This window comes from Myotis myotis, unplaced genomic scaffold (genome assembly GCF_014108235.1).
Source record: "Myotis myotis isolate mMyoMyo1 unplaced genomic scaffold, mMyoMyo1.p scaffold_m19_p_3, whole genome shotgun sequence".
In the NCBI taxonomy this organism is placed as follows: Eukaryota; Metazoa; Chordata; class Mammalia; order Chiroptera; family Vespertilionidae; genus Myotis; species Myotis myotis.
In genome coordinates this window covers 194343169-194364832 of record NW_023416335.1, presented here as the reverse complement: position 1 = coordinate 194364832, position 21664 = coordinate 194343169, and the positions used below count along the sequence as shown (strand labels likewise).

General features: G+C 40.2%; 1 protein-coding gene across 7 annotated transcripts in view; it reads left to right on the top strand.

The window, feature by feature from the left end:
• LOC118651595 (uncharacterized protein C3orf20-like) overlaps nt 1-21664 on the top strand; it is a 104123-nt gene that overhangs the window by 5786 nt on the left and 76673 nt on the right. For 5 of the 7 annotated variants that reach the window (XM_036300906.1, XM_036300905.1, XM_036300900.1 and 2 more), the window contains exons 3-4: nt 6065-6137; nt 6241-6317. The gene's annotated coding sequence lies outside the window, so the exon portion shown is untranslated. Of the gene's footprint in view, nt 1-3389; nt 3426-6064; nt 6138-6224; nt 6318-21664 lie in introns of those variants that run through there. The other 2 variants (XM_036300903.1, XM_036300902.1) reach the window with 2 other exon arrangements.

Below are 21664 nucleotides of genomic sequence, written 5' to 3'. Positions count from 1 at the left end.
GATATCACACCTCTGCATTGTTAAAACAGATTTATGACACATAAATAAAGTCAGTTTAATTGATAAAAATTCCAGAATGTAGAGGACATGGTGCTCAGTCAGCTCTCTTGATCTAGATAGAAATTGCAAGTTTACATTCCCAGTGATTGAGGATGACTGAGATAAAAGACATGAATAGAATCAACTGGTCTTGAGGTTCTGAATGGAACACTGGTATAAAGTTATTTTGGGGTTAGAACCAATAGATCTCTAAAATTCTTTGGGTCTGAACTGGCAGCAGCTCGTAAGACAGAAAATAGGTACTTTTTAAGGCACTCATATTTTTGAGGGCCTGGTCTCTAGAAGTTGACATCCTTAGGTTGGTATGGGTGGAAGCTAGAGCTGGGTGAGGCTCTTGGATACTCCTTTTAAAAAAAATTATGATAATTTATGTGCCATAAAGTTTATCATTTTAAAGTGTATAATTCTATGAGTTTTAGTAATTACAAGTCTACAATCACCACCACTATCTAATTAGAGAACATTTTCCATCCATCAATTAATAGACATTTGGGTTATGTCTACTTTTTGGCTGTGATGAATAGTTCTATGAACTTTTCTGTATGTTTTGGTATGAATATGTTTTTATTTCTCTTGGGCATATATCTACAAATATAAAAGCTGGTCATATGACAATTTTATTTTTAACCTTTTTATTTTTAACCACTGTTTTTTAAAAATTAAATTTATCAGGGTGACATTGGTTAATAAAGTTATATAAGTTTCAGGTATACAGTTCTATAATACATCATCTGTATGATATATTGTACTGTGTGTTTGCCACCCCAAGTCAAGTCTCCTTTCATTGCCATTTATCCCCCTTCTACACTCTTCTACCTTTCCCCACTCCCCATTTCCTCTGCCATTCACCATACTCTTGTTTGTCAATGAGTCTTTCTCTTTTTCTTTGCTTTTGTTTTTATAATTTAAAAAAAAATTTCAGTTACAGTTGACATTCCATATCATATTAGTTTCAGCTATACAGCATAGTGGATAAACATTTACATAACTTATGAAGTGATACCTCTAGTAAATGTAGTACCTCCCTGACACCATACATAGTTATTACAATGTTATTTAATATATTTTTATGTTGTAATTTACATCCCTATGACTATTTTGTAACTGCCAATTTGTACTACTTAATCATTTCACCTTTTTATCCAGCCCTCCCACCCTCTCCCTTCTGGCAACAATCAGTTTGCTCTCTGTATCTATGAGTCTGTTTCTGTTTTGTTTGTTTATTTTGTTTTTAAGATTCCACATATAAGTGAAATCATGTGGTATTTGTCTTTCTCTATCAGACATATTTCACTTAGCATAATACCCCTTAGGTCAGCGGTTCTCAACCTGTGGGTCGCGACCCCTTTGGCAGTCAAACGACCTTTACACAGGGGTCGCCTAAGACCATCCTGCATATCAGATATTTACATTACAATTCATATCAGTAGCAACATTACAGTTATGAGTAGCAACAAAAATAATTTTATGGTTGGGTCACAACATGAGGAACTGTATTTAAAGGGCCAGAAGGTTGAGAACCACTGCCTTAGGTCCATCCATGTTGTTGCAGATGGTAATATTTCATTCTTTTTTAAGGCCAAGTAATAGTCCATTATATATATGTATCACATCATCTTTAATCATTTATCAGTGCATACTTACATTGCTTCTATATCTTGGCTATTGTCAACAATGCTGCAATGAACATAGTAATGCATATATATCTTTTTAAATTTATGTTTTACTACCAGACTGTTTTCAGTAGTAGTTGCACCATTTTACATTTCTACCAGCAGTGCATGAGGTTTGTTCATATCCTTGTCAACACTTGTTATTGTCTGTTTTATTTTTATTATAGCCATCCTAGTGGGTGTGAAGTGGTATCTCATTGTGGTTTTGATTGGCATTTACCTAATGACTAGTGATGTTGACATCTTTTCATGTGTTATTGTCCATTTGCATATATTCTTTTTTTTTTAATATATTTTATTGATTTTTTACAGAGAGGAAGGGAGAGAGATAGAGAGTTAGAAACATCGATGAGAGAGAAACATCGATCAGCCGCCTCCTGCACATCTCCCACTGGGTTTATGCCCGCAACCCAGGTACATGCCCCTGACTGGAATCGAACCTGGGACCCCTCAGTCTGCAGGCCGACGCTCTATCCACTGAGCCAAACCGGTTTCAGCAATTTGCATATATTCTTAAATGTCCAAATCCTTTGCCCATTTTGAGTTATTTGTCTTTTTATTCTTGAGCTTACGAATTCTTTATATATTCTGAATACTAGACCCTTTGGTGACCAGAACTATGGGCTGAGGTGTTTTCCCGGTGTTGTGTTTTGTGACATCGAAGAATGATCTATGTGAACCAGGAGATTTAAGTAAAAGTGTGGAAAATTTATTATAAGCAGATTCAGACTCCCTGCAAGGGGAGGAAGACCCAAGAGTGGGCTGCCCGTTAAAGCCTTGTATATATTTGCTACAAGTCTGCTTCTATGTCTATCTGTGTTGTCACCTGATTAATTCCCTCAATTGTTTTTGCCCAGCAACAGACCTGAACTTTCCCTGTTTCTATATGCTCTTTCTCTGTTCCTGTGCTGAACTTTTTCTGTTTCTATGCGTTCGTCTGTCTTGTTGCTACAGGCTCTCCCTTGTTTTCCCATGCCTCCCGCTTTGAGTCCAGAAACATTTTATTATTTCTGCTTGGTTGGTTCCTGTGGTTAGGCTGGTTCAAACTGCCATGTCTACCCCTGCCTATGTTCTACCTGCCTTTGTTTTCAGCTGGAGCCCTGCCCTATCTGCCTGGGTTTCAAGTTAGGCCTCTTATCTTTTTACATATTTGAGTTGCAAAATTTTTTTCCATTCTGTGATCCATTGGCAGTTAATTTTTTGTATATGGTATGATATCAGGGTTCATTTTTATTCTTTCACATGTAAATATCCAGTTCCATTATCATGAATTCAAAAGACTATTCTTTCTTCCATTGAACTGTCTTGGAACTCTTGTCAAAAATTAGTTTACCATAAATTTGAGGGTTTATTTCTAGACTCAATTGTAAGCCATTGATTTCTATATTTATCCTCATTGTCAGTACCACATTTGATTAATGTAGCTTTTATATTAAGTTTTGAAATTAGGAAATTGTTCTTTTTTCAAGATTGTTTTGGATATTCTGGATCCTTGAATTTCCATGTGAACTTTAGAAATTTTAACATGTTAATTTCTGCAAAAACAACCATTGGAATTTTTTTTTAAAATATTTTATTGATTTTTTACAGAGAGGAAGGGAGAGAGATAGAGAGTTAGAAACATCGATGAAAGAGAAACATCGATCAGCCGCCTTCTGCACATCTCCTACTGGGGATGTGCCCGCAACCCAGGTACATGCCCTTGACCGGAATCGAACCTAGGACCTTTCAGTCCGCAGGCCGACGCTCTATCCACTGAGCCAAACTGGTTTCAGCCAACCATTGGAATTTTGACAGAGATTTCATTGAATCTGTAGGTGAACTGGGGAGTATTGCCATTTTAACAATATTAAGTCTTTAAATACATAAAATCTTTCTGTTACTTCTCACCTGAGAATACTTTTTTTCCATTGTTTTTTAAAGAGTAGAAGAGAAGGAGGGTGAGAGAGAGAAACATCAATGTGAGAGAGACACATCGATTGGTTGTCTCCCACCTGTGCCCTGCTAGGGGATAGGGATTGATCCTGCAATCCTGATACCGGGAATTGAATCTGTGACCCTTTGGTGCATGGGTGGATGCTCTAACCATTGAGCCAGTGACCAGGGCAATATAGGATATCTTTTTAAAAAAAAAAACATGCATATTTTTATTGATTTCAAAGAGGAAGTGAGAGGGGAAAAGAGATACAAGCGTCAATGATAAGAGAGAATCACTGATAGGCTGCCTCCTACACACCTCCTACTGAGAATCAAGCCCACAACCTTGGGCATGTTCCCTTGACCAGAATTGAACCTGGGACCCTTCAGTCCTCAGACCAATGCTCTATCCACTGAGCCAAACCAACTAGGGCAAAGTAGCATAAATTTTAAGTGGTGTGCCTGCACTCTGTTTTTCCCATGATCCCTATTATTTGTAGTGCACAATTTTGCAGGACATGAAGTTTTTCGCAAATGTATATAGGGAGAGAGATAGAGAGTTAGAAACATCGATGAGAGAGAAACATCGATCAGCCGCCTTCTGCACATCTCCTACTGGGGATGTGCCCGCAACCCAGGTACATGCCCTTGACCGGAATCGAACCTGGGACCCTTCAGTCCGCAGGCCGACGCTCTATCCACTGAGCCAAACTCAGTGTGGGGGAGGACAGATTTTTCTGCTGTGGGGGAGGACAGATATTGATGCTGCTGGTCCAATGGTCACTACTCTCAGGTTCTTTTGGCTAGTCTAATAATTAAATAGATATGAGTACATCAGCAAAAGAAAATAAATTTAATACATACATATGTATGGGAAACCCACATATGTGAGAGAGTCAGAGACCCCCACATGCATGAGAGTTTCTGAGATAGAAAGGGAGATTGAGGTATATAAGACTCCCTGAGCTAGGGATGAGGGAGGTACTTTGGGGGCTTCAAATGGTCATTGCAAGATGATAAGAAGAGCAGGTGTTCAGGAAATAGAAGTTTGTCCTGCCCTACAGATAGGTCAAAAGAGGTTACTTCTAATAATCACTTATTATGGGCAAGGCCTCTAATTTAAATTTTTCTAGGTAGTTAAGGGAGAGGCAGAAGTTTCTCTTCAGCCTGAGGCAAAAGTTATCTTTAGCTCAAAACAATCTACATACCACAGAGGCACATCTTGAGGTGACTCCCCATAACTCAAAGTAGAATGTTTAGCAACAGTGGCAGGACAATGAGATAGAGATGTTTATATAAACAGGAACTTTTGGTGTCATTCAAATCTCATTTTAAACAAATTCTCCTACTTCTCTTTTAGGAAGGGCTAATCAAGTCTGAGCCTCAGAAAATTTTCTTTATTAATAGTAATATTAATAAGTTAATATAGTTATTAATATCGTTAGCTTTTACCTAATGATGCTCAGTCCTCTAGGTGTCCCAGTCCTTTGATACTGTTGCTGCTGCCCAGTCCTCCAGTACGTGCTCTTCTTGTTCATTGCAAACCCATGAGGCCACTTAGCTTTGGTTTAGCCAGCCCCAGACTTCCCATTTAGTCACAATCCTGCGGTTTCACAAGCTGTTGGTAAATTGTGTCCTCATAGTCAGTGCTTCCTAAACTTAACATTTATAAGAATCACATGGAGGGCTTGTTCAATCACAGGTTCCTGGATGCCATCTCAGGAGCTTCTGACACAATATGATATGTTTGGGTTAAGTGAGAATTGGCATTTGTAACAAGCTCTCAGGTGATATTGATGCTGCTGGTCCAATGGTCACATTTTGAGTGGCACTACTCAAATATCCTGCCATTAGCAGTATCTATCACTCACTCTGAGGCACCAGTTTCTTCCCTATCAAAACTTTGTTTGTGGCCGTGGGGGGGTGGGGGTGGGGGAGTGGTGCACTATTGCATCAGCACAGTCATTTTCAACCAGGGGCAATTTTTATCCCCAGGAGACATTTGGCAATATCTGGAGACACTTTTTTGTTGACCTAACTGGGTAAGAAGGCATGCTACTGGCATCTGGTAGGTAGAGGCCAGAGATGCTGCTCAACATCCTACAATGCACAAGGCAACTCCTTACCACAAAGAATTATCTGGCCCAAATGTCAGTAGTGCCAAGGTTGAGAAACTTGGCATCAACATGATATTGCTTTTTTTGCCATTAGCATGAAATCCTTCTGATTGTGTCTTTGTCAAGTAGATAGCCTATGAAGTGAAGATAGAGGTAAAGGAATGGTTGTGTTCTCTCCCCAAGCCCCGCTTTGTACAGTTCATAGAATACATAAATCTCAACTTTAAAACCAAGTGTTTGAATTATTACTTGTAGACATGATAACTTGTTTTCATATTCTTAACTTCTCCTTCTTAGGTCTGATGGCAGAATGGAAGACTTTACTAAAACTAGACCTTTGGACATTGGACCTATCTATTTCTTTGATCAGGTAATAATGTAGCTCAGTTTCATAAATTATAATTTACTTTTAAAAATATTTCACTTTGACCAGTATTTTTCTCTACCTTTTAAATAGATTTATTTCATTTTAGATGAAACCAAAAAAGAAAAAATGGGAAAAGAGAGACTGTTTCCCCTATTTGGAGCACGCTTCAGAAGAAAAACATAGGTAAAACTTTTGGAATTACTCTGCATTGCTGGCATCACTGTGTATTTTCAAAGGCTTATAAGGTGCTCAGAATCAATCCTTCCCTATTTCCTACCCTCTAAGAAACTACATCAAGAAATTACCATGTCAAAGCCGACTATGAAGTTAGTCAGAGAACTTTATTTTAGCCAGATTAGGATTAATTTAAGCATAATTGGTCAAATGGACCAGTCATCTGGTTTCTTTGCTATTCCACAACAAATCTAGCATGTTCTCTCTCTCTCTCTCTCTCTCTCTCTCTCTCTCTCTCTCTCTCTCTCTCCCTCTCTCTCCCTCCCTCCCTCCCTCCCCCTCCCTCCCTCCTTCCCTCCCTCCCCCTACCTCCTTTTCTCCCCCTCCCTCCCTTCCTCCCTCCCTTGGGGAGTTTACACTAACTGTTCCTTCTGCTTTCAGCATTGCTTACTCCCCTTTCCTTGTCTTTATTTATTTATTTTTATAAATATATTTTTATTGATTTTTTACAGAGAGGAAGGGAGAGAGATAGAGAGTTAGAAACATCGATGAGAGAGAAGCATCGACCAGTTGGGGATGTGCCCGCAACCAAGGTATATGCCCTTGACCGGAATCGAACCTGGGACCCTTCAGTCCGCAGGCCGACGCTCTATCCACTGAGCTAAACCGGTTTTGGCGTCCTTGTCTTTATTTAAATACCACCTTTGTAGTGAGACTTTCTTGATTATCCTATTTCAAATTTCTACACCATCAACACCTTAGCAATTTCTATCCCCTTTCTAACTTTTCTGTTGCACTAAATCGCTTATTAATATTGTAAATGATATCCCTACTTATTTGTCTTCTCATGAGAATATCAGGTCTACAAGGATTTTTTATCTACTTGATCCCTTCTCTATCCCCAATACCAAGAATAGTGCTTGGCACATAGGATGTGCTTAAAAGATTTGTGATTAATAGCCATAGAATTGTGTTAGGACCACAAAGATGAATGAAATAATGGAACTAGTCATTTCACAATAGTTTTACCCTCTAGTTACCACAATTTAACTTGTGGAGTGGAAATTAAAATATTCCCACCTATTTTAGAACATATATCACAGGCTAAATAAAGTTAAAAGTTGTTAATTTTACCAGTGAGTTCTTGAACAGTGGTGTTTCACCCTATAAGGGACATTTAGTAATTTCTGGAGACATTTTTGTTTGTCACAACAAGGGGGATATGGTGTTATCATCTGGTATATAGAGACCAAGGTTGCTGCTAAACATCCGACAATACACAGGACAGCACCTTCAACTGAGAATTATCTGATCCTAATGTCAGCATTTCAGATTGAAAAACTGGGCTATACATTAAATTGTGTGTGTGTGTGCGGGGGGGGGGGGGGGTTGAGCAGTTTGAACTTTTCTCAAGACCATTACAAGTTGCTGTTATTTCCAGAAGTCTGTTGTCTTTTCATTTCCAACTCTCTCTGTTTTGAAAAGCAGTTCAATATAATGTGATCATTTTGTTTTCACATTGCTTGGCTTATAATTGGTAATTAATGAGTCATATTGTCATATGAGCAATCAGTATGTCTGTTTGTCATAGAGCTTGAGGGGTTTATTGGCTTCCCAGCTTTCTCATTTAATACATTCCTCAAAGTATGTGCTAGGCATTGCTTCTGTCCACTCTGCTTGGAAACATCCCATTTCTCCCACCAGCTATCCTGCTGCTATTGCACCAAAAACAAACTCCATACTTGTTACCATGAACTGCAAGTCCTTCTGTGATTTCTTCTTTTTTTATTTTTAAGTAAATCTTTATTGTTCAGATTATTACAGTTGTTCCCCTTTTTTCCCACCATAGCTCCCCTCCACCCGGTTCCCACCCCACCCTCCGCCCTCACCCCGCCCCCACTGTCCTCATCCATAGGTGCACGATTTTTGTCGAGTCTCTTCCCGCATCCCCCACACCCCTTTCCCCCCGAAGAATAGTCAGTCCACTCCTTTCTATGTCCCTGATTCTATTATAATCACCAGTTTATTCTGTTCATCAGATTATTTATTCACTTGATTTTTAGATTCACTTGTTGATAGAAGTGTATTTGTTGTTCATAATTTGTATCTTTACCTTTTTCTTCGTCTTCCTCTTCTTAAAGGATACCTTTCAGCATTTCATTTAATACTGGTTTGGTGGTGATGAGCTCCTTTAGGTTTTCTTATTTGTGAAGCTCTTTATCTGACCTTCAATTCTACATGATAGCTTTGCTGGATAAAGTAATCTTGGTTGTAGGTTCTTGCTATTCATCACTTTGAATATTTCTTGCCACTCCCTTCTGGCCTGCAAAGTTTCTGTTGAGAAATCAGCTTACATTCCTATGGGTGATCCCTTGTAGGTAACTGACTTTTTTTTCTCTTGCTGCTTTTAAGATTCTCTCTTTGTCTTTTGCTCTTGGCATTATAATTATGATGTGTCTTGGTGTGGTCCTCTTTGGATTCCTTTTGTTTGGGGTTCTCTGTGCTTCCTGGACTTGTAAGTCTATTTCTTTCACCAGGTAGGGGAAGTTTTCTGTCATTATTTCTTCAAATAGGTTTTCAATATCTTGCTCTCTCTCATCTTCTGGCACCCCCATAATTCGGATGTTGGTATGCTTGAAGTTGTCCCAGAGGCTCCTTACACTATCTTCATATTTTTGGATTCTTTTTTGTTTTGTTTTTCCGGTTGGGTGATTTTTGCTTCTTCGTATTTCAAATCTTTGACTTGATTCTTGCGATCCTCTAGTCTGCTGTTGGAACTTTGCATAATATCCTTTATTTCAGTCAGTGTATGCTTAATTTCTAGTTGGTCCTTTTTCATAGCCTCAAGGGTCTCACTTGATTTCTTGAGGGTCTCACTAAATTTATCAGCGGTTTCTAGAAAATTCTTGAAAAACCTTAAAAGTATGGTTTTGAACTCTATATCCAGTAGTTTGCTTTCCTCCATTTCTGTCATTTGTGACCTGTTTCTTTTTCTCCGCATTTTTTATGCTTCCCTATGTTGATAGAGTGGCTTTCTGTGCTAGGTGTCCTATAGGGCCCAGTGGCTCAGCCTCTCCAATTACCTGAGGTGGACACTCTTGGTGCACCCCTTTGTGGGCTTTGTGCACAGTCTTGTTGTAGTTAAGTCTTGATTGTTGTAGGTATCACTGGGAGGAATTGACCTCCAGGCCAATTGGCAGTGAGAATCAGCTGTGTCTGCAGTGGGAGAACTTCTGAGCTGGAGACACCCTTCTGAGGCAAGACTTGCTTCAGTGGGGCTTTGGTGCTCACTGAGTCTGCCCCCCGAGTGTGTCCTTTATGGATCTGAGGAGCTGCAATCTGGATGGTCCCACTCTGACCACCAGGCACACTGGCTCCTGGATCTCTAAGGAGGTGCTAATCTAGCCTCTGCCTGAGGCTACCCAGCAGGAGCTCAGCTGTGAAGCAATGCGAGTTGCCTTGGGGCCTTGGACCAGCTGCAGTTTGTTAGGTAATTTTCAGATTGCAAAGGGCTAGGCCTTTCATATGCAAAAGCCAGTGCACAGCTTGGGTGGGGCGGGGGTCCCAGGGGATCAGCAGGGCGAAGCAAGCAGCTATGGCTGCCCTCAGAGGCCCCGCTTCTCAGTGTCCTGACAATTGCTGCAAGCACCTCCTAGAGGAAGCTGCCCTCGAGTTCCAACTGATGCCAGACAGTCCAGTTTCTCCCGTATGAGTCTGGGTCCCCAGAGACTCGCCCGGAAATGGAGCTCAGAGCTTGAGACTCCCTACTGATTGAAAAAGACATCCGTGTCCTCAGATGCCAGCCCTCTCCACGTGCGCCTCCATACCTCTGTACTTTACTTCCGCACCACACCTCCTCTGAGTCTCGATATGCTTTTCTCTTTCCTTCTAGTTGTAGAATTTCCACTCAGTCAGCCTTCCTGTGGTTCTGGATGATGTCCGTTCCATCTTTTAGTTGTATTCTTGAAGTGGTTGTGCTAAGCAGCAATCTCCGGTGTTTACCTAAGCCGCCATCTTGGTTTTTCCTCTGTGATTTCTTCTTATGTCTGTCCTCCGACCATGCATACCACTCCATGTCAGTCACTGCTCCCCAGCCATTATGGCCTATCTATTGCTTTCACAACCATGCCCATTCCTGCATTAGGTTATTTGCATTTGCTGGACACTCTCCTTTGAATGTTTTTCTGCCATATTATTTTATGGTTGGCTCTTCCTCGTCATCATTTGAGTCTCAACCCAGATGTCTCTTCAGAAAGACCATCTCTGATCTCCCAATCCAAAGAAACTAAGCCTCTCCTCCCCCCACCCTACCCCCATCCATTACTCTATTAAATTGCCCAGTTTTATTTTCACCAATACAATTATTGCTATCTATAAATTTCTTTTCTTTGTCTTCTCTCTCTCCTTCTTTTCTCCCTCCCGGCATTCTTTCTCCAACTAGAATGTAAGATTCATGAGGGCAGAGGTTTGTCCTCTTCACCATGTCTCCCCAGCACCTAGAATTGTGCCTGATGAATATTTATTAAATGAAATAATTATTTCTTCTCATGTGCTGTGTGCCTAGAGAAGTAGAGCTACTTTAAGACTGAGCCAGGTGCCAAGACCTTCATTGTTGATTATCTCTCGTTAAGATAATTTTAAGTCTGGCCCTAGCTGGTTTGGCTCAGTGGATAGAGCGTCAGCCTGCAGACCAGATGGTCCTGGATTTGCTTCCCCTCAAGGGCATGTACCTCGGTTTTAGGCTCCTTCCCAACCTGGGTTCTGGTCAGGGCGAGTGCAGGAGGCAACCAATCGATGTATTTCTCTCACATCCATATTTCTGTCTTTCCCTTTTCCACTCTCCCTAAAAATCAATGAAAAAATATCCTCGTTTGAGGATTAAAAATAAAAAGATTGTTAAGTTTAGTTTTGAACTGGACAGTCCATTATTTGAGCTTTTGCCTGAAAAATAAACCAGATAGACAGTTGGCTGCGCGGCTGGACTGCTGACTTCTCAGCGGTCTGAGGAGTTGGCTGTGGGCTAGCCAGACTCCTGGCCACGATGCGGGAGACAGCGGCCACCCTGAAGCTTTTCGTCTTTCCACGGCTCCGCTCGGTACAGAAGAATGTGGGAGATCACGTCATCTTGATAGTGAGAGTGGCTGTTATCAGAAACCTATACATCCCAGAAATCTACAATATCAACACCCAGGGAACAGCTGCGAACCCAGGAACATCAGATCTCTAGCAGCGCGAATACATGGACTTGGATGGGCTCTCTACCTTCTCAAGGAAAGGTCAGATTTTGCCTAGGAAAAGAGAGAGAGAGCTACAAAACCAGACACCCAGAGAAGAGAGATCATAGGGAGTCAAAGAAACAGCCCGCATATGAAAGAAAAGGAGGCATCACCAGAAATGGAAGAAAATGAAATAGAGGCAAGCAATATGTCAGAGAAAGAATTCAGAGAAATGGTCACAAGGTCGCTGAAAAGAATGGAAGTCAAATTCAACAATATGTGTAAAAACCAAGACGAAATGAGGAAGAACCAAGAAGAAATGAAAAACGACATTGCTGCTATAAGGAGCTCAATAGAAAGCATCAAGAGTAGACTAGAAGAAGTAAAGAACCTCATCAGTGAGCTAGAAGACAAGGTAGGAAAAAATACCCAAGCAGAGCAGTATCTGGAAAGAAAACTTAAAAAACAGGAGGAGAGCCTAAGGCAGCGGTTCTCAACCTGTGGGTTGTGACCCCTTTGGGGGTCGAATGACCCTTTCACAGGGGTCGCCTAAGACCATTGGAAAACACATATATAATTACATATTGTTTTTGTGATTAATCACTATGCTTTAATTATGTTCAACTTGTAACAATTAAATTGGGTGTCACCACAACATGAGGAACTGTATTAAAGGATCGCAGCATTAGGAAGGTTGAGAACCACTAGCCTAAGGGAACTTTGGGACAACACAAAATGAAACAATATGCCGCATAATAGGGGTGCCAGAAGGAGAGAAAACTGAGCAAGGAATAGAAAACCTGTTTGAAGAAATAATGACAGAAAACTTCCCTGATATAGGTAAGAAAAAAATCACACAAATCCAAGAAGCTCACACAGTCCAAAACAAAATGAACCCCAAAAGACCAAAGCCAAGGCATATTATAATTAAATTGGCAAACACCAATGACAAAGTAAGAATCTTAAAAGCGGCCAGAGAGAGACAGAAAGTTACCTACAAAGGATCCCCAATCAGACTGATGACTGATTTCTCAACAAAAACACATCAGGCCAGAAGGGATTGGAATGAAATATACAAAGTCATGCAAAGGAAGGGTCTAAATCCAAGAATACTGTACCCAGCAAGGCTATCAACCAAAATCGAGGGTGAAATCAGGAGCTTCACAGACAAAAAAGGACTAAGGGAGTTTATCACCACCAAACCAGCAATGCAAGAAATGCAAAAGGGTCTGCTGTAAAAAGAAGAAATAAGAAGCGAAGAAGGAACACACGCTTAAAGAATACAAATGGCTACAAACAAGTACCTATCAATAATAACTTTAAATGTAAATGGATTAAATGCCCCAATCAAAAGACATAGGGTAGCCGAGTGGATAAGAAAACATGACCCACATATCTGCTGTCTACAGGAAACCCACCTCAGAAAAAAGAACTCACACAGAGTGATGGTGAAGGGATGGAAAAAGGTTTTTCAGGCAAATGGAAATGAAAAAGAGCTGGGGTAGCAATACTTATATTGGACAAATTAGATCTCAAAGTGAAGGACATAACAAGAGATAAAGAAGGCCACTTCATAATAATAAAGGGAGCAATCCAACAAGGAGAAATGGAGAAATGACTCTGGTAAACATATATGCACCCAATACAGGAGCACCCAAATACATAAAAAAAACTTCTGGAGGATATCAAGGGAGAGATTGACAGCAATACAGTCATAGTAGGGGACTTTAATACCCCACTATTGCCATTGGACAAATCTCCTAAACAAAAACTCAGCAAAGAAACATCAATCCTAAATGACTCACTAGATCAGATGGAAGTAATTGACATCTTCAGAACATTTCACCCCAAAGCCACAGAATATACATTCTTCTCAAGTGCACATGGGACATTCTCAAAGATAGACCATATATTGGGTCACAGGCAAAGTCTCTTCAAATTCAAGAGGCTAGAAATCATATCAAGTATCTTCTCAGATCACAGTGGCATAAAACTAGAAATGAACTACAATAAAAACAATTTAAAAAATCAAACACCTGGAGGCTAAATAGCATGCTATTAAATAATGACTGGGTTACCAGAGTGATAAAAGAAGAAATAAAAAGCATCATGGCAACAAATGACAATGAAAATACAACAATCCAAAATCTATGGGACACAGTGAAAGCATTCTTGAGAGGGAAATTCATAGCTCTACAAGCCTACCAAAAAAAAAAACAAAAACAAGAAACAATGGTAATAAATTACCTAACCCTACAACTCAAAGACTTAGAAAGAGAGCAACAACAACAACAAAAAAGCCCAGCGTAAGCAGAAGGAAGGAAATAATAAAGACAACAGCAGAGATAAACGAAATAGAGACCAAAAAAAAAAAAAACAATAAAAAAGATCAACAAAACCAAGAGCTGGTTCTTTGAAAGGATAAACAAGATTGATGAACCTCGCCGAAACCGGTTTGGCTCAGTGGATAGAGCGTCGGCCTGCGGACTGAATGGTCCCAGGTTCGATTCCAGTCAAGGGCATATACCTGGGTTGCGGGCACATCCCCAGTAGGAGATGTGCAGGGGGCAGCTGATCGATGTTTTCTCTCATCGATGTTTCTAACTATCTCTCTCCCTTCCTCTCTGTAAAAAATCAATAAAATACATTTTTTAAAAAAAGAGTGATGAACCTCTAGCCAGGCTCACCAAGAAGCAGAGAGAGAGGACCCAAATAAACAAAATCAGAAATGAAAGAGGTGAAATAACAACCGATCCCACAGAAATACAAACAATTATGAAAAAATATTATGAACAACTCTGTCCCAACAAAAAGGACAACCTAGATGAAATGGACATATTCTTAGAAAAATACAAGCTTCCAAAACTCAACCAAGAAGAATAAAAAAAAAACCTGAATAGGCTGATAACTACTGAAGAAATTGAAACAATGATCAAAAATCTTCCAGCAAACAAAAGCCTTAGTCCGGACAGCTTTACAGGGGAGTTCTACCAAGCATTCAAAGAAGAAGTAAAACCTATCCTACTCAGACTATTCCAAAAAATTCAAGAGGAAGGCACATTTCCAAGCTCTTTCTATGAAGCCAGCATTACCCTAATTCAAAAACCAGATAAAGACACCACAAAAAAAAAGAGAACTACAGGCCAATATCCTTGATGAACATAGATGCTAAAATTCTCAACAAAATTTTAGCAAATTGGATTCAGCAATACATTAGAAACATCATACACCATGATCAAGTGGGATTTATTCCAGGAATGCAAGGATGGTACAATATCTGCAAATCAATAAATGTGATACATCACATAAACAAACTGAGAGACAAAAATCACATAATCATATCAATTGATGCAGAAAAAACATTTGACAAAATCCAACACCCTTTCTTGATGAAAACTCTCAGCAAAGTGGGAATAGAGGGCTCATACCTCAACATAATAAAAGCCATATATGACAGACCTACAGCCAACATCATACTCAATGGGCAAAAACTAAAACCATTTCCTCTAAGAACAGGAACAAGACAAGGATGCCCACTTTCACCACTCCTGTGTGACCTAGTACTAGAAGTACTAGCCATAGCAATCAGACAAGAAGAAGAAATAAAAGGCATCCAAATTGGAAAAGAAGAAGTAAAACTGTCCTTATTCGCAGATGACATGATACTATACACAGAAAACCCCAAAGACTTCATCAATAAACTACTAGACTTAATAAATGAATTTGACAATGTAATAGGATACAAAATTAATTCCCAGAAATCTATGGCCTTTTTATACACCAATAATGAACTCACAGAAAGAGAAATGAAAAAAACAATCCCATTTACCTTTGCACCAAAAAAACCTAAGATACCTAGGAATAAACTTAACCAAAGATGTAAAAGACTTGTACTTGGAAAACTACAGGACATTGAAAAAAGAGATAGAGGAAGTCAAACAAATGGAAGAACATCCCATGTTCATGGATTGGTAGAATCAACATCATTAAAACGTCCATACTACCTAAAGCAATCTATAGATTCAATGCAATACCTATTAAAATACCAACGGCATATTTCAAAGATCTAGAACAAACTCTCCAAAAATTCATCTGGCATAAAAAAAGACGCAGAATAGCCACAGCTGTCCCGAGAAAGAAGAACAAAGTTGGAGGATCACAGTACCAGACATCAAACTATATTACCAAGCCATGGTTCTCAAAACTGCCTAGTACTGGCACAAGAACAGACTTATAGACCAATGGAACAGAATAGAGGATCCAGCAATTGACCCAAGCCATTATACTCAATTAATATTTGACAGAGGAGGCAAGAGCATACAATGGAGTCAAAACAGTCTCTTTAATAAATGGTGCTGGAAAATTTGGTCAGATACATGCAAAAAAAAAAAAGAAAGAAAAGAAACTAGATCACCAAATTACACCATACACAAAAACAAACTCAAAATGGCTAAAGGACTTGAATGTAAGACTGGAAACCATAAAAACCCTACAAGACTCCATAGGCAGCAAAGTTGCAGACATATGTAATAGCAATATCTTTACAGACACAGATCCTAGGGCAAGAGAGACTAAGGAGAAAATAAACAAATGGGACTGCATCAAAATAAAAAGCTTCTGCACAGCAAAAGAAACCATCAACAAAACAACAAGAAATCCCACTGCATGGGAGAACATATTTACCAATGTTATCTCTGATAAGGGTTTAATCTCCAATATTTACAGGGAACTCATACAACTTAACAAAAGGAAGATAAACAATCCAATCAAAAAATGGGCAAAGGATCTAAATAGACACGTTTCAAAAGAGGGCATTCAGAAAGCCAAGAGACATATGAAAACATGCTCAAAGTCACTAATCATCCGAGAGATGCAAATCAAAACAACAATGAGGTACCATCTCACACCTGTCAGACTGGCTATCATCAACAAATCCACAAACGACAAGTGCTGGAGAAGATGTGGAGAAAAAGGAACACTCGTGCACTGCTGGTGGGAATGCAGACTGGTGCAGCCACTGTGGAAGACAGTATGGAGTTTCCTCAAAAAACTAAAAATGGAACTCCCATTTGACCCTGTGATCCCACTTCTAGGAATATATCCCAAGAAACCAGAAACACCAATCAGAAAGGATATATGCACCCCTATGTTCATAGCAGCACAATTCACCATAGCTAAGATCTGGAAACAGCCTAAGTGCCCATCAGTAGATGAATGGATTAGAAAACTGTGGTACATCTACATGATGGAATACTATGCTGCTCTAAAAAGGAAGGAACTCTTACCATTTGCAACAGCATGGATGGAACTGGAGAGCATTATGCTAAGTGAAATAAGCCAGTCAATGAAGGAAAAATACCACATGATCTCACTTATTCATGGATAATAGAGACCGTTATAAACTTTTGAACAATAATAGATACAGAGGCAGAGCTGCCTCAAACAGATTGTCAAACTGCAGTGGGAAGGTCAGGGAGGGTTGGGGGGTAAGAGATCAACCGAAGGACTTGTATGCATGCATATAAGCATAACCAATGGACATAAGACACTGGGGGATAGGGGAGGCTAGGGGACTGTCTAGGGCGGGGGGATAAAATGGACACATATGTAATACCCTTTGTAATACTTTAAGCAATAAATAAAATAAAAAAAGAAAGGATATATGCATACCTATGTTCATAGCAGCACAATTTACCATAGCTAAGATTTGGAAACAGCCTAAATGCCCATCAGCAGATGAGTGGATTTGAAAACTATGGTACATTACACAATGGAATACTACGCTGCAGTAAAAAAGAAGGAATTCTTACCATTTGCAACAGCATGGATGGAACTGGAGAGCATTATGCTAAGTGAAATAAGCCAGGCAGTGAAAGAAAAATAACACATGGTCCCACTCATTTATGGATAATAAGGAACATTATAACCTAATGAACAAAAAGATAGATACAGAGGCAGAGGAACATCGAACAGACTGTCAAATTACAGCGGGAAGGCTGTGGAGTGTTTTGGGGGGGGGGGCAGATAAGAGATCAATCGAAGGACTTATATGCATGCATATAAGTATAACCAATGGACACAAGACACTGGGGGTGGGGGTAAGGGCTTGTGCTGGGGGTAGGAGAGGCCGGGGGAAGGTCAATAGGAGAAAAAAAGGAAAAAAAATACGTTCAAACTTTCTACATACTACGTTTGTTTAATAAATTCACCTTTCATTAAAAAAATAAACCAGATATATAAATATTATTTTTAAATATGTATTAAATTTCTTAACCTTCTTAATATCCTTCGGAAGGAGGTATAATTATTGACTGTATGTACATATTGGGGCAATTAATAAGTGGAAGGTATTACAGTTATTATTATTTTAAGTAGTCTTATTCTTTTATTTGAGCAATAGATAAATCTGAGAGTTGTAAATGCATATTTACAGGATGTTACAAAGAATTTGCTGGAAGCCGGTCCATCCTTGCTGCTTGACACAGTCGCTGCAGGATAGAAACATCTGCACAGCATATGTTTCAAGGGACCTGGCGTATATAGCATGCTGTTCTTAATATGTTTGCTCCCCTTAGCGCTGTGTGTTTTAACCAAGGTCACCTCTCCGAGAAAGGTTGTTTCCCCAGGTAGGGATTTTTCCCTGAAGTTAGGGAGGGGATGAAACTCCTTAACTAAGTGCCAGGCAGGTAGTTAATCACTTTAACTACAAACAATCATGCTTAAGCTACATAATCTTTACTCCCTGGAATGGAGATAAGAAACGCCCTAACCTTTGTAATAGAAATTGACAGGATTAAAATCAACTGGTATAAATACGGATGTAACAAGACAATAAACAGCAGAACCTCTCTGGAGATCCAGACCAGAACTTGGCTGGAGATCCTGGCTGGAGATCCTGGCTAGGCTGCTGATCAACTGAACACTGTCTCCGTGTCCTTCCTTCTTTGCCGACTCCGTCTATGCCTTTGGGAACCCCTGGACCTGCTGGGGTTTGACCCCAGCATCTGGCGCCCGAACAGGGACCCTTAGGTAAGTCCCCCCATACTTGGGACAGATAGGACTGCACCGTAGGGTGCTGCAGACCCCCCCCTCCCCCCTATAGAGAATAAGTAGGGTAAGCGGGTAGTTAGTACAGAACTTAGATTGACAGGATGGGTCATACTGAGTCTAAAGAAAAAAGACTCTGTATTAATCTTTTAACGCATATGCTTGCTAGCAGAGGAGTTAAGGTTACTCCCAGTCAGACAGAAAGTTTTATAGAAGACGTATGTCAATGGCTTCCTGAGGATGGAACTATTAATTTAGAAACTTGGACTAAAGTAGGAGAGCAATTAAAGAACTATTACAGCTATCATGGATCTGAGAAGGTCCCGGCAGATACCTTTTCTCTCTGGAATTCAATTTGTGAAATCTTGGCACCAGAGGCAAAAACGGTTGAACTTTCTCAAACTTTAAATAGTCCCTCGGCTCCACCCAGAGAGGATACATCATTATTGTCTTCAGCTCAATCTAAAAGCAATTTAGCTATGCCTACTGATCGGGAGGAGAATAAATATCATAAACATGACCATTGGTCCTTTCCAGTCAGTAGAGAGGAGAGAGGCCCTCCTATTCAAAACAGGCTCCCCAAATTAGAAAGGAAGCCTGTGGCTCCTATGAGCTCCATGTCTAAATTTCAAAGGGCGATAAGAGAAGCTGAAGCTAATGGAGATCTTGAATTCTCACTCTGCTTCCCAGTTGCATATGAGAATGAGTCTGGTGGGGACAGAAACACCACCTGGGAGCCTGTACCTTACAAAGTACTTAAAGAATTAAAATTGGCCTGCTCTGAATATGGACCTCTAGCTCCTTACACACAAACCTTGGTAGAAACCCTAGCCAGTAAATGGATGACTCCTTCTGATTGGTCACAGGTTTGTAAAGCCTGTCTCTCAGGAGGCGATTACTTATTATGGAAAACTGAATATGATGATCTTGCTAAGAAAGCTGTAGCCACTAGCAAAAAAAACAGAAAAGGAATAACCCTAGACATGATATTAGGAGAAGGTGATTTTAACACGGCTCAGGAGCAAATGAATATGCCCACAGAGGCACTTACCAAAGTAACCAGTTGTGCAGTAAATGCCTGGAAATCCCTACCTTATACAGCAGGAAAAACAACCACCCTTACAGAGGTTAAACAGAAGGTCGAGGAACCATATCAGGATTTCCTTTCTCGCCTCATACAGGCAGTCAAGAGAGTAATCAATAACAAAGAGGCAGCCGATATCCTAATCAAACAACTGGCTTTTGAAAATGCTAATAATACCTGTCAGGCTTTATTAAGGCCGATTCGCAGAACAGGAACTATAAATGATTTTATAAAACTGTGCTGATGTAAGTCCAGCATTTATACAGGGTGTAGCTATAGCTGCAGCTCTCAAAGGGGAGACATACCCTCAATATATACAGGGTATAGGACAAGCCAGCAATAATACAGGTAATAAAAGAAATATGAACTGCTACTCTTGTGGCTTATCTGGGCACTTTAGTAGAGAATGCCCAAATAAAAATAATAATACTCAGGCCAGATGGCAAGCTCCTCGACAGCCTGGAAATACATTAGGGAATAATATTAATCCTCCAAAAACCGTTTGTCCCCGATGTCAGAAAGGATTCCATTGGGCAAAGGAATGTAGATCAAAATACCATAAAAATGGTCGGCCTTTAAACTCTACAAATAGCTCCCAAGGAGGTTATATCCCATCACCTCAATTGGGAAACTTGAGAAGGGGCCAGCCCCAGGCCCCTGCAATAATAGGGGCATCAACCTTCAACCCCTCTGCAAATTTCGATCAGTCAGTGACCTCTTCAGGGCAACCCCAGGCAGTGCAGGATTGGACCTCCACTCAACCACCCATGCAATACTAACCCCAGACTCGCCAGTAGCAGCCATTCCTACAGGAGTGTCTGGGCCGCTGCCTGAGGGAACTGTAGGTTTAATATTAGGACGGAGCTCCACCTCGTTACAGGGGATCTTAGTCATCCCAGGAGTTGTTGATGCAGACTACACAGGAGAAATACAGATTTTACTTTCCCCACCCACCACAACTATACAGATTCAGCCCAACCAGAGAATTGCCCAATTACTCCTGTTACCAATACATAAAATAGGGACAGCTGTTACCCAGAAAGCTAGAGGGGCCGGAGACTTTGGATCTAGTGATGCAGCATTTTGGATACAAGAAATCCATGCTACTAGACCTACAAAAATTTTACAAATTCTGGGAAAACCAATTGAAGGTCTATTGGATACAGGAGCAGATGCTTCCTGCATAGCAGGGAAGGATTGGCCCTCTTCATGGCCCACGCACACCACCTCCACTTCCCTAGTAGGACTAGGCAAGGCATCTAATGTAAAAAAGAGTTCTCAGATTTTAACTTGGGCTGATGAAGATCAACATTCGGGAACATTCTGTCCCTATGTCATTACGACTATCCCCTTTACATTATGGGGAAGAGATATCTTGTCTCAAATGGGAGTTCTATTATATAGCCCCAGTGATAGAGTAACATCACAGATGCTAGACACGAGATTTAATCCAGGAAAGGGATTAGGAAAAGAAAGTAATACCTCACACTCCTCGACAGGATTTATAATTGGGGCCATTGCCCTTAGGACTGCTGATCCCATAGTCTGGAAATCGTCACAACCAGTATGGGTTGAGCAATGGCCCTTAACATCTGAGAAAATATCAGCAGCCCGACAATTAATTGATCAGCAATTAGCAGAGGGACATATAGAGCCATCAAATAGTCCCTGGAACACACCCATATTTGTAATAAGAAAGAAATCAGGCAAGTGGAGACTTTTGCAAGATCTAAGAGCCATAAATGCCACCATGGAAGATATGGGCTCCTTACAACCTGGATTGCCCTCCCCTGTGGCAATTCCACAGGAGTATTGTGTTGTTGTTATTGACTTACAGGATTATTTTTTCACTATACCTCTTCACCCAGCTGATTGTCAAAGATTTGCATTCAGCATACCATCAGAAAACTTTAAACAGCCTTATCAGAGATATCAATGGAAGGTTCTCCCACAAGGGATGAAAAATAGTCCTACATTATGTCAAAAGTTTGTAGATCAGGCATTGCAAG